General features: G+C 50.0%; 1 protein-coding gene across 1 annotated transcript in view; it reads right to left on the bottom strand.

Moving 5' to 3' along the window:
• Positions 1-11,479: 11,479 nt before the first annotated feature.
• Positions 11,480-13,431, bottom strand: part of Dock9 (dedicator of cytokinesis 9) — a 260,684-nt gene continuing 258,732 nt past the window's right edge. The window contains exon 54 of the transcript XR_007210305.1: positions 11,480-11,490. The gene's annotated coding sequence lies outside the window, so the exon portion shown is untranslated. The remainder of the gene's footprint in view (positions 11,491-13,431) is intronic.

Raw genomic sequence — 13,431 nt, 5'->3', positions numbered from 1 at the left:
GATTTCCTTATCAGCTCACCTGGGACAACTACCCACTTTCTCTCCTACGAGGGAGATGCGAACTCGCCGCCGCTGGACCAGTCCCAGCCTCGGCCCCCGGTCCCCAGCGCTTCCTGATCCTCATCTCGCTGCCCTGGAGAACAGCATGGCCGTTCCTTCTGTTCTGGAAGTCTCTTGGGAGCTGGACTCACCCACAAAGAAGCCCTTGATTTTGTTCCCTGTTCTTCCTTCTCAAAGGGCAGTAGGAAAATCAGTAATCAAAAAAAAACAAAACCCTGCCTCAATAAGAAGAATAGTGTGTCTGGGCGATGCCACCGTGGTGTGCAAGGGGAAGCAAAGATGTCGCACGAGGAAGGGCAGCCTCCAACTGTGAAAGTCACTTCCAATCACTGCTTCCCTGACCTGGCTTCCCTCAACCCCCTCTCGGAGGGGAAAAGTGTCCTTTCCCCCGGTGCTCCACTGGGGGATTGTTTTAAATCCTCAGGTGGGAACCGAACCCTTTCACCACTGAGCGCGTCAGGCCCAGCCTGCAGCCAAAGCCCAGCCGCAAGCTTCAGTCCCTTCCCCCTACCCAATTTGTCCACTAAGGCAACATCTACGGCTAATCATCCAATTCTGCCACACGTTTATCCAGTGCTTCAGCATCCAGGGACTTGTACCCACAGGGCTTGTACGAGATCCTCCCACAAATTCATTTTTAGGGTGCAACAGCAATATCTGAACAGTCAGGCAGAGAGCTGTATCGCTTAGGATTCCATAGTCATTTCAAACCACAGTCTTGGGGACCAACAGTGGCAACACTCCGGGCACTTACCACGCTGACACTCTATCACTTGAACTACAGTGGCTTATTGGAGATAAAGAGTTTCATGGATTTTTCTACCAGGGCTGGCCTTGAACTGTGATTCTCAGATCTCAGCCTCGTGAGCGGCTGGGATTGCAGGTGCGAGCCTCCAGCACCTAGCACTGGTAGTCAATTTCTTTTTTTTTTTTTTGGCCAGTCCTGGGGCTTGGACTCAGGGCCTGAGCACTGTCCCTGGCATCTTTTTGCTCAAAGCTAGCACTCTGCCACTTGAGCCACAGCGCCACTTCTGTTTTCTGTATATGTGGTGCTGGGGAATCGAACCCAGGGCCTCATGTATACGAGGCAGGCACTCTTGCCACTAGGCCATATCCCCAGCCCGGTAGTGAATTTCTTAAATTACCCAGAGACTCTGGCAGGCCAGGACAAGCTCACTCTGTAGAACTTGACTCCCGTCCCTCGTTTTCACAGTCGTATACAAGGCAAACGTCAGAGCAAAATAGACAATTCTTCAGGATCAAAGCGTGAGATGTAATTTAGGAGCATGACAAAGTTGGCATGGATTTGCTGAGCTTTGGATGAGGAGGTTGGGGGTGGTGATGGGAAAGAGAGCAAAATCTTGTGTGAATGTGCAAGGGCTCTTTCCTCTCAGGCTTCTCCCCAGGCTGGGAGGAGTTCCCTGCCTCTGAGGGACATGACACCCTACAGCGAGCGGCTGACAGCAACGGCTCAGGCCCGGTCCAGCCATGGACTGTCTTTGTACGGTTCCCATGCTATGATAGAGTTGTATGACTTTGAAGGACTGGAAAGATCTTTAAAGTTTATCCTGTGGCACATGAAGACTATAGGAGATTTGACAGTCAGTGCTCATAAAGTTTTATTGGAACTGTTCTGTTTGTTTATTAACTGCCAATGGCTGCTTCTACTCTTCAAAGCACAATGCTGAGAAGCTGCCGCACAGACCATGTGGCCTGAAAAGCTGGTTTTGTCCAGAAAACGTTACGGATCATTGCTTCAAAACAGGCTTTGAGGGTTCATGATGCTAACCAATGCTGCAGCAAGTTTAGCTATAGATTGCCACATTCATGGCAGCGACACTTCCTGTTTATTGTGGATTGTCACTGCTTGTGTTGCTAAGTAAGGAACGCCTTGATGGGGACAGTTTTGAGCCTCATGCTGTCCCTTGATTTCCTTGTCATTCATGACCTCTGACCCTCGATTCCCAGGGGGAAGGAGGGAACTTAGTACGAATGTTTATTTCAATTGTCACCCAATATGTGAAATGAGTTTGGCATAAACTTAGTGCCAAAATGTGTTCTCACTCAGGAGTCAGTGGCACATGCCCGTAATCCTAGCTACTCAGGAGACCCAGATCTAGAGAATCACTGAAGCTAGCCCAAGCAGAAAAGCCTGCTGACTCCATCTCCAAAATAACCAGCAAAAGCCAGGCTGGAGGCATGGCTCAAGTAGTAGAGCACCAGTGGAAGAAGTGTGAGGCCCTGAGTTCAAACCTCAGTCTCTTCTCAGGAAGGCAACTATTGACAATTTTTTATCTTAATAAAAACCTATATATTTTTTGTGCTTATTCGTTCCCAGTATTGAAAAGTTGAGAGTGGTCAAAGGGGTATCTCAATATAAATCGGTGCTCTGCACATTCTAGGCTAATCGCAGCTGCCAAAAAAAAAAAGAAAAAAGAAAAAAAAGAAACAAAACAAAACAAAAACTCACTCAAAAACCAATTTGCAAAGAATAGAACTATGCTTGAAAAGCCAACCCCGTTCTTTCCCCAATACCCAGGCAGTTGCTTTTGACAACCATCCCCACTCCAGCTACTCGTTAGCAGTGCTGGACACAGCTCACGGAGCCTTTATTCAACCTGGATGCTACTGGGGTGTATGGCAGCTGGAAGTGCGGGGCGCTGCGGGCACCCCGGGGTCCAGGCAAGTCCACCGACCCCTTGCTGGAAAGCTTCTTTCCGGAGCAAGCACCACGAGCCACCGTTCACGATCCCAAGCGTGAAGCCCGCAGCCCTTGGCCCTCCAGAGGCCCCCGGTGCGGTGGACAGCACCCCAGGTGGGGTGGGACGCAGGCAGACCAAGCTCCGGGTTCCCACTCTCTCCGCGCAGCCCCGCCGCCTGAAGCGCGGGGGCCTGAGCCACGCACACCAGGACTTGGGGGATCCCACCTTCTGACAGCCCAAGGCAGCACCACAGGCTCCAATCCCCTTAGGCCTGGGGTCACCTCGTAGGCTGGGGACCCCCTCAGAGACGCCATGCAGTGATCACCCCGTCGGGGACCCGCGATCGCTGCTGCGTTTCCCGCCGCGCACCAGCGCCTCCAGCAGCCCCAGGGGCCGCGGGGGGGGGGGGTGGGTGTCCAGGGAGCCCCCCGCCCCCCGTGCGGGTCCAGACTCCACCCAGGCCGGCGACGCTCCCCCCTCCCCAGCGCCCCGATGGCGCCCCCCCGCCTGGCCCTGCGCCCTGGGCGCGCGGCCGGCCGCCCGCGGTGCGCACCTACCCATGGCCATGGCGGCTCCTCGGCGCGGCTCTGCCCTCTGCAGCGCGGTCCCGCGACGCTGACTCGGTTTCCAGGACCTGCCCAGCCAGGCACCCGCGCAGCAGGAAGTGTGCGAGGCGGGGCCGCCCGGCCCCACCCGGGGAGGATGGGCGCAGGTGGACACCCGTGGGGGCCTCAGGACCCGCTGCCCCAAGTGACAGCGCTGGCGGGAGGGGCCCGGGTCACCTGGAGGGTGTGTGCGAAGGCAGGTTGCCAGGCCCCGCCCCCAGGCTGGCCGGCTCAGGCCGTGAGGGTGCCGTCCATGCAGCTGCCCCTGCCCTCCCCACACGCTGGAAACACGGGGGACACTCGCTTCTAGGGGCTGGGGAGGACCCAAACTGAGACAGCCCTCGTGTGTGTGTGATTGCACCTGCAGTTCAGTGTAAAGCATTTCTGGAGGAGTCTACATTTCCTTTGGCTTGTTGTTGTTTGTTTTTTAAAAAGTCTGGTGCTGGTGGCTCACGTCTATAATCCTAGCAATTCTGGAGGTTGAGATCTGAGGGTCACGGTTCAAAGCCAATCCAGGCAGGAAAATCCAGCACACTCTTACCTCCAATTAGCCAGCAACAAGCCAGAAGTAGAGCCTGTGACTCAAGTGCTATAGCCTTGAGCAAAAAAGCTAAGGGAGAGTGCCCTGGCCCTGAGTTCACACCCCAGGACTGGCACTTGTACACACACACACACACACACACACACACACACACACACACACACACAGACCCCAACAACAGGGGCTGGGAATATGGCCAAGTGGTAGAGTGCTTGCCTCACATACATGAAGCCCTGGGTTTGATTCCTCAGCATCACATATATAGAAAAAGCCAGAAGTGGCGCTGTGGCTCAAGTGGCAGAGTGCTAGCCTTGAGCAAAAAGAAGCCAGGGACAGTGCTCAGGCCCTGAGTCCAAGGCCCAGGACTGGAAAAACAACAACAACAGCAAAACCAAAATAAATAATATGGGAGTGACCGATGATTTTTCACTTTTGTGTCTAAATTGAGGACAAATCCAAAGGAAAGATGAACGAAGGGGAAGAAGGGATTTTCTATTGTATTTCTGGGGAAATACACATGGCAGAAAGCCTGCCATGTCGACGGTCAGATACTAAATAAGGGGCGCTAGCTGCGGACACACTGTGCCCTTATCTTCTCGCTTTGTGTCCGGGGCTCCCACTTCCCAAAGGGTAACCCAGCCCTCTGCACCCCGGTCTCCCCACTCCCTGGCCGCTCTCTCTGTGGACCGCACAGGGCTGGCTTTGGGCAGTGCCTGTGGTTTTCCCCACCTGGCTCCTTTCACTGAGCACAATGGCCTCCGGGTCACCGAGGGGCAGCACCCGGGCTGGACACTCTTCGTGTGGAAGGCTGAAGACTGTCGCATTGTCTGGCCGGCCCCTGTGCTGTTTATCGGCTCACCTGCCATCCCGCAGGCCTCGGGAACGCCCGGGCATGCTGCTGCCTGGAGATGCGTGGGCAAGGCGGCTCTGACTCAAGGGCACCTACACCTGCCCTTCTCGGTTGTCTTCACGGTGTGCAGGAGGAAGAAGCCTCTCTCTGTCTCTGCTGAGGAGGCGCTGATGTTGCCTAAAGATGGCCAGGTCAGGTGGGAGGGGTAGCACCTGCCCAGGGAGGCGGCAGGAGTTCCTTCCATCTGGTTCCCGAGTGGGGCTGACTTGCTGATATTAAGGTCAGGAGCCTGGATATCCTGGGCCTGTGAATACACTCGGGTTCCAGGCCAGAGGCTTCCACACTGCGGCTCCTGGGCCAGCCAGCATGGGGCTCCTGAGAACTCAGGAGAAATACAAGGTCAGGCCTCCCTGCCCCATCCCAGATCCACGAAGCACGCCCTTGGAGATTTCTGGGGTACAGCAGGTATCTCACACTTCGTGAAGCAAATTCACCTTCTCTCAGATAGATATTTAATCCTTTACTGGCTCTGTGTGTGTGTGTGTGTGTGTGTGTGTGTGTGTGTGTGTGTGTAACAGGACACCCCTGGGGCTCACTGGACCCCGCATGGCGCACCCTGGAGGCCTGTCTCTCAGGGTTGGCCTCGGGCTGGGGCGTGGCGGTAGCGGATCTGGGGGCACCCATGTTCTTGGCCTGGCGAGTCACACAACCCAGGCCTCTCTCCTCGTCCACATTTCCCTCCGTGCTCTGGGATTTTGCCACCTGGGGTTGGTGGTAACAAATCATCACAGAATTTGGCGGGAATGTACGCAGCTCCAGTTCCAGTGTCGCACTCCGGTTTTCCCCTCCGTCTTTGTGTCGTCTCCTCCTCGGTGCACTCTGTTTCTCTCCTCTTCCAGGGGCGCGTGGACTCAGGGCCTCATGTGCTTACCACGTTTCCCCTCAAGGATGGCACTCCACCACTTGTGCCATATCTCCACCTCTGGCTTTTTGTAGGGTAATTGGAAATACGAATTTCTCAGATTTGTCTGCTTCAAATCAGGATTCTCAGATCGCAGCCTGTCACTGGCTCCTCCAACATGAGCCTTCCCGAGGGTCATCACCGAAGCACGCCCATGGCACCAAAGGGTCCCAGTGGCCTCATCGCCTAAGAATGCAGCCCTGGGAAGGTGGCGTGAAGACCTCTGGGAGTCACTGCGTGTCATTTTCTCCAGTTTTAGCTCTCTGGTTGGCTACTGGGATCTTTGGGTCCCAGCTCACAGGGAAATTGAATAGCAGTCAAATATAAAGGAATCCCACCATGATCCCTTGGGGAAGAGAAAGACTGAGAAATCAAGTGGGACAGGGGAAGAATCTGAACTACGAAAGATGTGAAGGTCACTGGACAACAGGAAGAGCAGAGGGAGGGCCCCACAGCAACACCGATTCATCCCATCAGGCGGCAGAAGAAACAGACATGTCTCAGCCCTGGACCCTCGCGTCCTCAGAACACTGCGCAGCTACACTCACGACCGGGGCAACATTCCTTCACACTCCGCCCTGCCCCTTCCTCCTCCAAACCACCGCATCCGGCTTACCGCTGTGGGGCGGGAAGGTGGCAGGTATGCAAGGCAATAGACACACTACCCAAATCACAACTCACTGGCAGATTTTTGCTTTAGAATATAATTATCAATTGTCATTCCCTCACTTGTGGGGAGTAATTATTATTTACCACACTTACTACATGCAGGTTCTGCGATTGCACACCACGAGGCCAAGTATCAATGACCGGGGAGATCTAGGGAGTTGGGTTTTGTTGTTGTTTGATACCAACACTGTGCCTTAAACTTGGGGCCGAGGTACTGTCTCCCGGCTTTTTTTATGCTCAAGACTAGTGCTCTACCACTTGAGCCACAGTTCTGCTTCTGGCTTCTTGGCACATACACACAGACACACACACACACACACAGACACACAGACACACACACACAATTACTTTTTGAGAAACATCCCAAATCAAGAGGCAAGAAAATGTGCCAATAATATTACAACTTATGTATAACCTGATACAAAAATGCAGGTACTTACAACTGTCCCATGTTTTTTTTTGCCAGTCCTGGGGCTTGAACTCAGGGCCTGAGCACTGTCCCTGGCTTCTTTTTACTCAAGGATTAGCACTCTACTACTTGAGCCACAGCGCCCCTTCTGGCTTTTTCTACATACGTGGTGCTGAGGAATCGAACCCAGGGCTTCATGTGTATGAGGCAAACATTCGCCCACTAGGCCATATTCCCAGCCCCATGTTTTGACTTCCAGCTTATCTATGTAGTACTGGAATTTGTCAAAGTATATTTGATGATTCGTTTTCATCCAGTTCTATACATTTAAATTATATAATGATAGGAGAGACCATGAATACATGCACATTTTGCATATCTGATTTACTCACCGCTATTCTTCAACCTTGTTTTCCAGAACTAAAAGGCTAGAATAACTGTTTAAATCTAGGGCTAGCAAAGATTTAGAAAACTCTGGCACCAAAGCACTATTTTCCTGGGCCAGTCTACGGCAAGGGAAAGGAACTGGTGTAATGGATTCCCTGCCTGGTGCTTGCTAGGCCGGTGCTCTACCACTCGAGTCACATCTCCAGTCCTTTGCTTGATTTATTTTTCAGATAGGGTCTCAAGCTTTCTGTCCATGTCAGCCTTGAACCATGGCTGTCCTACCTATACCTCCCACGTGACTGGGATTACAGACACGTACAACCGCACACAGCTTCTTCGTTGAGATGAAGTGTCATCAACGTTTTGCCTCGGCTAGTCTCCATCCTTGGGTCCCCTGACCTCTGTCTTCAAGTGGCTGGAGACAGGATCCATTACACTCGGTGCTTAGTTTTCCTTTTGAAACTGTTTTTCTTCTCCTCTTCTCTCTCGTCTTGGGCATCTTGTTTAAACAGCGTCTTGCTAGTGCTCCAGCTCAGCCTCAGCCGCCCGAGGGACGATGTTACAGGTATATGCTATCACGCTTGTTTCTTTTTCATAATTGCATTGCATTTTTCATACCGGTAGGATACATGCTCTCACTTCATTGTCCCTGATTCTGTGGGACCCACGCATGCCCAGAAGACCGGCCCGGCCCTCTGCTCTCCTCAGGTCCACTGCCCACTGGGTCTGGAGCGCCTGGGGTGTGGCTGTCCCTTTGAGGAAGGCATGCCTGTCCCTAGGGTCCTGGTGGCTGCTCTGGCAGGCGGGTCCCGGGAGAGGTGAATTCTTCCCAGACTCTCCGGCCAGTGACGACAGGGTGTAGCTTGCTGTCAGCCATGGCGGGGGGCGGGGGGTGGGGGGGTACACTGAGGAAAAGCAGCACGGGGCGCTACCCCGACCTCCTCTGGAGCTGACCACCAGTGCTTGCCCATGCTTCGCCGGTCAGTGGGGTCAGTGCGTGGGGTTCCAAGGCCTGCTCCCCCCGTGACCGCTGATGACGGGCACCGATCACATACTCAGTGATCACGCGCGTGTCTAGTCGGGGAGCATGTGTAAGGGAACGGTTTGCCTGTTTTTAAGTTGGGTTGAATATCTTTATTAGGTTGAACGCCAGGGGCTCATCCCTGTGATCCTAGCTGCTCAGGAGGCTGACGTCTCAGGACTGAGGTTTGACGCCAGCTTGGGTAGACAGATTCAAGATACTGTTATCTCCAATTAGCCAGCAAAAGAGCCAGAGGTGTGGCTCAAGGGCTAGAGTGCCAGCATTGCACAAAAGAAGCAAAGGGAAAATGTCAGGCCCGGAGTTCAAGACCCAGTACCAGCAACACACACACACACACATACACACACACGCGCACACACACACACACACACACACCTTTTATTAGATATATGATTTGTAAATACCCCGCCTCCCCCACTCGCCATTTGTCTTTGAAACCTCTTAATAGTGTCTTAATGGCATCTTTTGAAACAAAAGTCTTAAGCTTTGATGAAGTCCAACTTACCAATTTTCTTAATAAATCATATTAGTTGTCATAGCAAAGAAACCTTTTCCTATTCAAAGATTACATTCACAGCTCTTCTTCCTAGAAACTTTATGTATTGCGTTTATATTGAAGACCCATTTGAGTTACTTTTAGTACATGGGCGAGGGAAAGAGGTAAGTTTAAGTTATATGCTGCATATCCCAACACCATTTGTGAGAAGCTTAGTCTTTTTCTTATTAAATTGCCCAAGAATTTTCGTTAAAAAAAAATCCACCAACCCTAAATAGAAAGGATTGTTCAGGTGTTCTTCTATGATGTATGTGCCTCATGAAAACAGCCCTTCTCTTGATCCACAGGAAGTTTTGATATCTGCCCGTGTTAACGCCTCCATCTTCATTCTTCCTCTCATCGCCTCCTCTGTGCTATTACAGACCCTCTATTTTCCCATATCAATTTTAGGGCTAAGAGGGGGAGTGCACAGGGAGAGGGCTAATTGGAAAGTATAAATAGCAATAATATATTTTACCTATCAGGCTATCCTAGCATCCCATGGTTTTCTGTTTCTTCGATGTTTTATGTTCAAAAAGTAGACTGTATTGTTCGTATCGAATTCTACCAGTGTCTATAAAGATCTATTCTTCTCAGCATCACTAATACCTGCTAGGTAACAGCAGTGTACACTGATTTTCTGGTGCGCGGCCTGGGCTGTGCGGTGACTCCGGGTGAATCACCCAGCGAGCGGGCGGCGGGCAGCGAGGCTGTAAATGAGTAATGTCGACAGCCAGCATTATTTTGTTACAAGGTCCATCCTACACGTTTCTCTGCGATGATTATATAAGCCTGCAATTGCAAAGTTGTTTACAAAGGACATTAGGAAAACCATTCTTTTATTAAAAAAAAAAAAATCTATGTTCTCGCAGTCTCAGCAATTCTGTGACAGGAGAAGGGCGGGGACCCCACACCAGACCCAGCCTTTGACTGCCGGGGTGGGGGCGTGGGGTCGGGAGGAAAAGGAACAGGAGGAGGCTGCGTTTTTCTTTTGCCTTCCTTGTCATCACGTTCCAGATAAGCCCTTGGCTGACACAGGCAATTAGTGCAAGGAAAGGTATGGAAGGTTCTTTGGTCAAGACAGGGTTTCTTGGAACATCGCTGTCTTCTCTGTCCATTGAGAAAGTTCTAGTTGGGATGGAAAGTGTGGCCTGCTCTGGCTGACCCCATCCTCCACCTCTCCTTACCTGTCTTCACCCCCTACTGTGTGGCCTTATCACCTCTGCTCATGCGCATGCGCGAGTCTCCCAGCAGCCTTCACTGCAAGATACAAAAAGTAGCACATTGTTTGAGAGGCGGCCATTCAGTGAAGTTTTGTGGCTTCTGGAAGCTCACTTTTGCTAACGTCACAGTTGGTGAAAAATTGAACGTCACTCAAATTTTGAAAACACACATAAGGGACTGACTCTTCTTTTTCTTTATTTTTGTGCTGGTGCAAATCTTATATTATGCTAAATACCCTCCACCACCTATTCCTGTATGTATTTTCTATTATTCTCTAGCATGTAACACTACAGTAGGAATACACTTCTCTTCCTCGGTTACCTCTTTCTTCCTCCCCACCGCTCCCCCAAGCTCTCCTTTCTGGTGTTTATGTTGTACCCAAACATAGATGTGAGCTTTGACAGTTGGCTCCACATGTACAGATTTAACCACGGATTGAAAACACAAGGAAAATCACATCTGTTCTGAACATGGATAGACTCCCCTCCTTCCTTCTTCTCTCACTGACCCAGTAGAGCAACTACTTATTCCAGGCGCAGTAAGTCAGCGGGAGGTGGACGGGAGGTTGCGTGTGTCTGGTGAGAACATACCCCATTTCATAGAGGGTCTTGAGCATTGTGTGTGTGTGTGTGTGTGTGTGAGAGAGAGAGAGAGAGAGAGAGAGAAAGAGAGAGAGAGAGACTATGAGAAAGACTGACAGTGCGTGTGAGAGAGAGAACAAAGGAGAGAGGGAAGGAGGAAGGAAGGGAAGGAGGAAGAAAGAGAAGATGGGTATCTTGAAACCAATATCCAGAGACACGAAGCAATGACTGTATGTCTGCATTTCCTGTGTTAACTTTACTGTTTGTTTTTAGTGCTGTCCTGTGGCTTGAATTCAAGGCCTGGGTACTATCCCTAACCTTTTTATGCTCAAGGCTAGTGCTCTACCACTTGAGCCACGGCTCCATTTCTGGATTTTTTGGGTAGTTTATTGGAGCTAAGAGTCTCATAGAAGTTCGTATTGGGCTGGCTTTGAACTGTGATCCTCAGATCTCAGCCTCCAGAATAGCTAGGATTAAAGGCGTGAACCACTGGTGCTTGGCTTTTAGAGGTATTTTTCAACGAGGCAATCAACAAGCACACTCTCTACTCCCTCTTTCCCCTTTCCCTGAGGAGTTTTATCAGTTGTGCTATTTCTACCTTCTCAAAGTACAGAATGTGTACATTTTGATCTTTCATTCTCAAACATTTGTTTCCATCTGAGTTTGTTGTTTTTTTTTTTGCCAGTTCTGCGCCTTGAACTCAGGGCCTGAGCACTGTCCCTGGCTTCTTTATGCTCAAGGCTAGCACTCTGCTACTTGAGCCACAGAGCCATTTCTGGCCATTTTCTGTATATGTGGTGCTGGGGAATTGAACCCAGGGCCTCATGTATATGAGGCAGGCACTCTTGCCACTAGGCCATAGCCCCAGCCCCTCCATCTGAGTTTTACTCTTAATATATTCAGTTCTCACCATTGGTCCTTTAGCTACAATTGCCCATCTAGCCACTGATGAACAACTTGTATCCACTCATGCTCCTGGATACAACAATCCCTGAAAACCAAGCTACCAGCAGGGTGGGCTGTGTCATCTTCTTGGAGAAAACAGAGTCTCCTTTCAATCAGAGGGTCTATGGCCAGTGAAGAGACACGGCTTAAAGTGACACTGACTTTACGACCTACCTTCCAGAGGTCTGCTTGCTGAATGGAGCCGACAGACAAGCAAGAAGGACAATATGACAGCTAGAATTCAATGATCTGACTCCTCATTTTATCAAGCTGCTAAGTCTTGAGGAAAAAGGAATTTTCTACGTGGAAGTTTCTTATCTCTCCACTGACCCATGTTCATTTCCATTGCCACTGTGATTGTACTCTAAGAACCCCGTATTGCAATCAGCAAGAAAGGAGCAGATCTAGGAGATTAGATAGCCATTAACTCTCCTTTCTCTTCTGGGTCTCTTTAGAGAGTAGTGTTTGCTCTTCACAGGAAGCATGCTGGGAAATTCTCTTTGAATCATACACATGGGTTCTCTAAGCCCGGTGACCAAGGAAAGCTAACATCCTTCCTAAAGATAAGAATCATCCCAGGCTGGGAATGTGGTAGAGTGCTTGCCTAGCATGCATGAAGTCCTGGGTTCGATTCCTCAGCACCACATATGCAGAAAAAGCCAGAAGTGGTGCTGTGGCTCAAGTGGCAGAGTGCTAGCCTTGAGCAAAAAGAAGCCAGGGACAGTGCTCAGGCCCTGAGTTCAAGCCCCAGGACTGGCAAAAAAAAAAAAAAAAGAATCATCCTTATTTTATCAGCAAGATGAACCAGATAATTTTTAAGCTTATCATTCCCTCACCTCCATGTAAAAATAATACAGTTTCACTATAAATCAGGAAAAAATTGGAAAAGTGAAAACAAATCTCAGAAAATATAGCTCCACGATAAATGTTTGCCTAACATGCCAAGGTCTTGGGTCCAATCCCAACACACACACATGCACACGGTCACACACATACACATCTGTAAACTGCTAGTGTTAAATTTTTCATTGAATCTCTTTGTAGACTTTTTTTCCATGTAAATAGACACTGCATTGGAACATATCATATATCATATATCAGTAACTGTCTATTTTACTCTAACATGAGTACTTTTTGATACTACTAAGTTGTCTTAAAATCATTTTTAACTGGTCTCAAGGCTTAAGCTCAAGGCCTTGAATTCAGGGCATTATCCCTGAGCTTTGTTCTTAAGGCTACATTCTACCATGTGGGATAAGAGTCTCACAAACCTTCCTGCCTGGGCTGGCTTTGAACTTTGATCCTCAGATCTTAGTCTCCTGAGTAGCTAGGATTACTGGTGTGAGCCATTGGTGCCTGGCTCAGGCTGCTTCTTTAAAACTAAAAAATACAAGCAATATGTACATCTCTAAGTGTGAAGGAAGGAAGGACTGCCCACAGCCACAGGTTTTTCCATGGAAGTGAAAAGGTAGAAGATGACCCTCCTGGAGAAGGAAACTCACACATTTGTTCCATTTCAAGTCATCAGATAAATCCCAGATTCTAGACCTAGCACACTCCAACTTCATCTTCAATTCTAGCACCAGGTCCTGCATTCCGAGACCCTGTGCAGGCAATTCCCGCAAATAACCATGTCGTTAGGTCTTGGAACTGGGAACAGGCTGCAACCTCTGCCACAAGTGTCCTCTTCTAGTTTGACAAATTAGTTTTTGTTCAGTTGGTCCAGCTCTTCCTGATGCTAGGGACTGGTTGGGTTCAGACACTGATGACATGCTGTTGACATGAAAGTGTCCCCAGATGCACACGTCTTATGCTAGTGGAAGCGGGAAAAGCACTCGGGGAGACTGCTCAAGCAATCGTCGTCACTGTGCTTGTGTGGGTGGCTCCATCGCGCTCTGACCCAGATGGTCCATTAATTCT

The sequence above is a fragment of the Perognathus longimembris genome, chromosome 3 (genome assembly GCF_023159225.1).
Source record: "Perognathus longimembris pacificus isolate PPM17 chromosome 3, ASM2315922v1, whole genome shotgun sequence".
NCBI lineage: Eukaryota > Metazoa > Chordata > Mammalia > Rodentia > Heteromyidae > Perognathus > Perognathus longimembris.
Note: the sequence above shows the minus strand (reverse complement) of the source record. Positions and strands in the feature narration are given on the sequence as shown.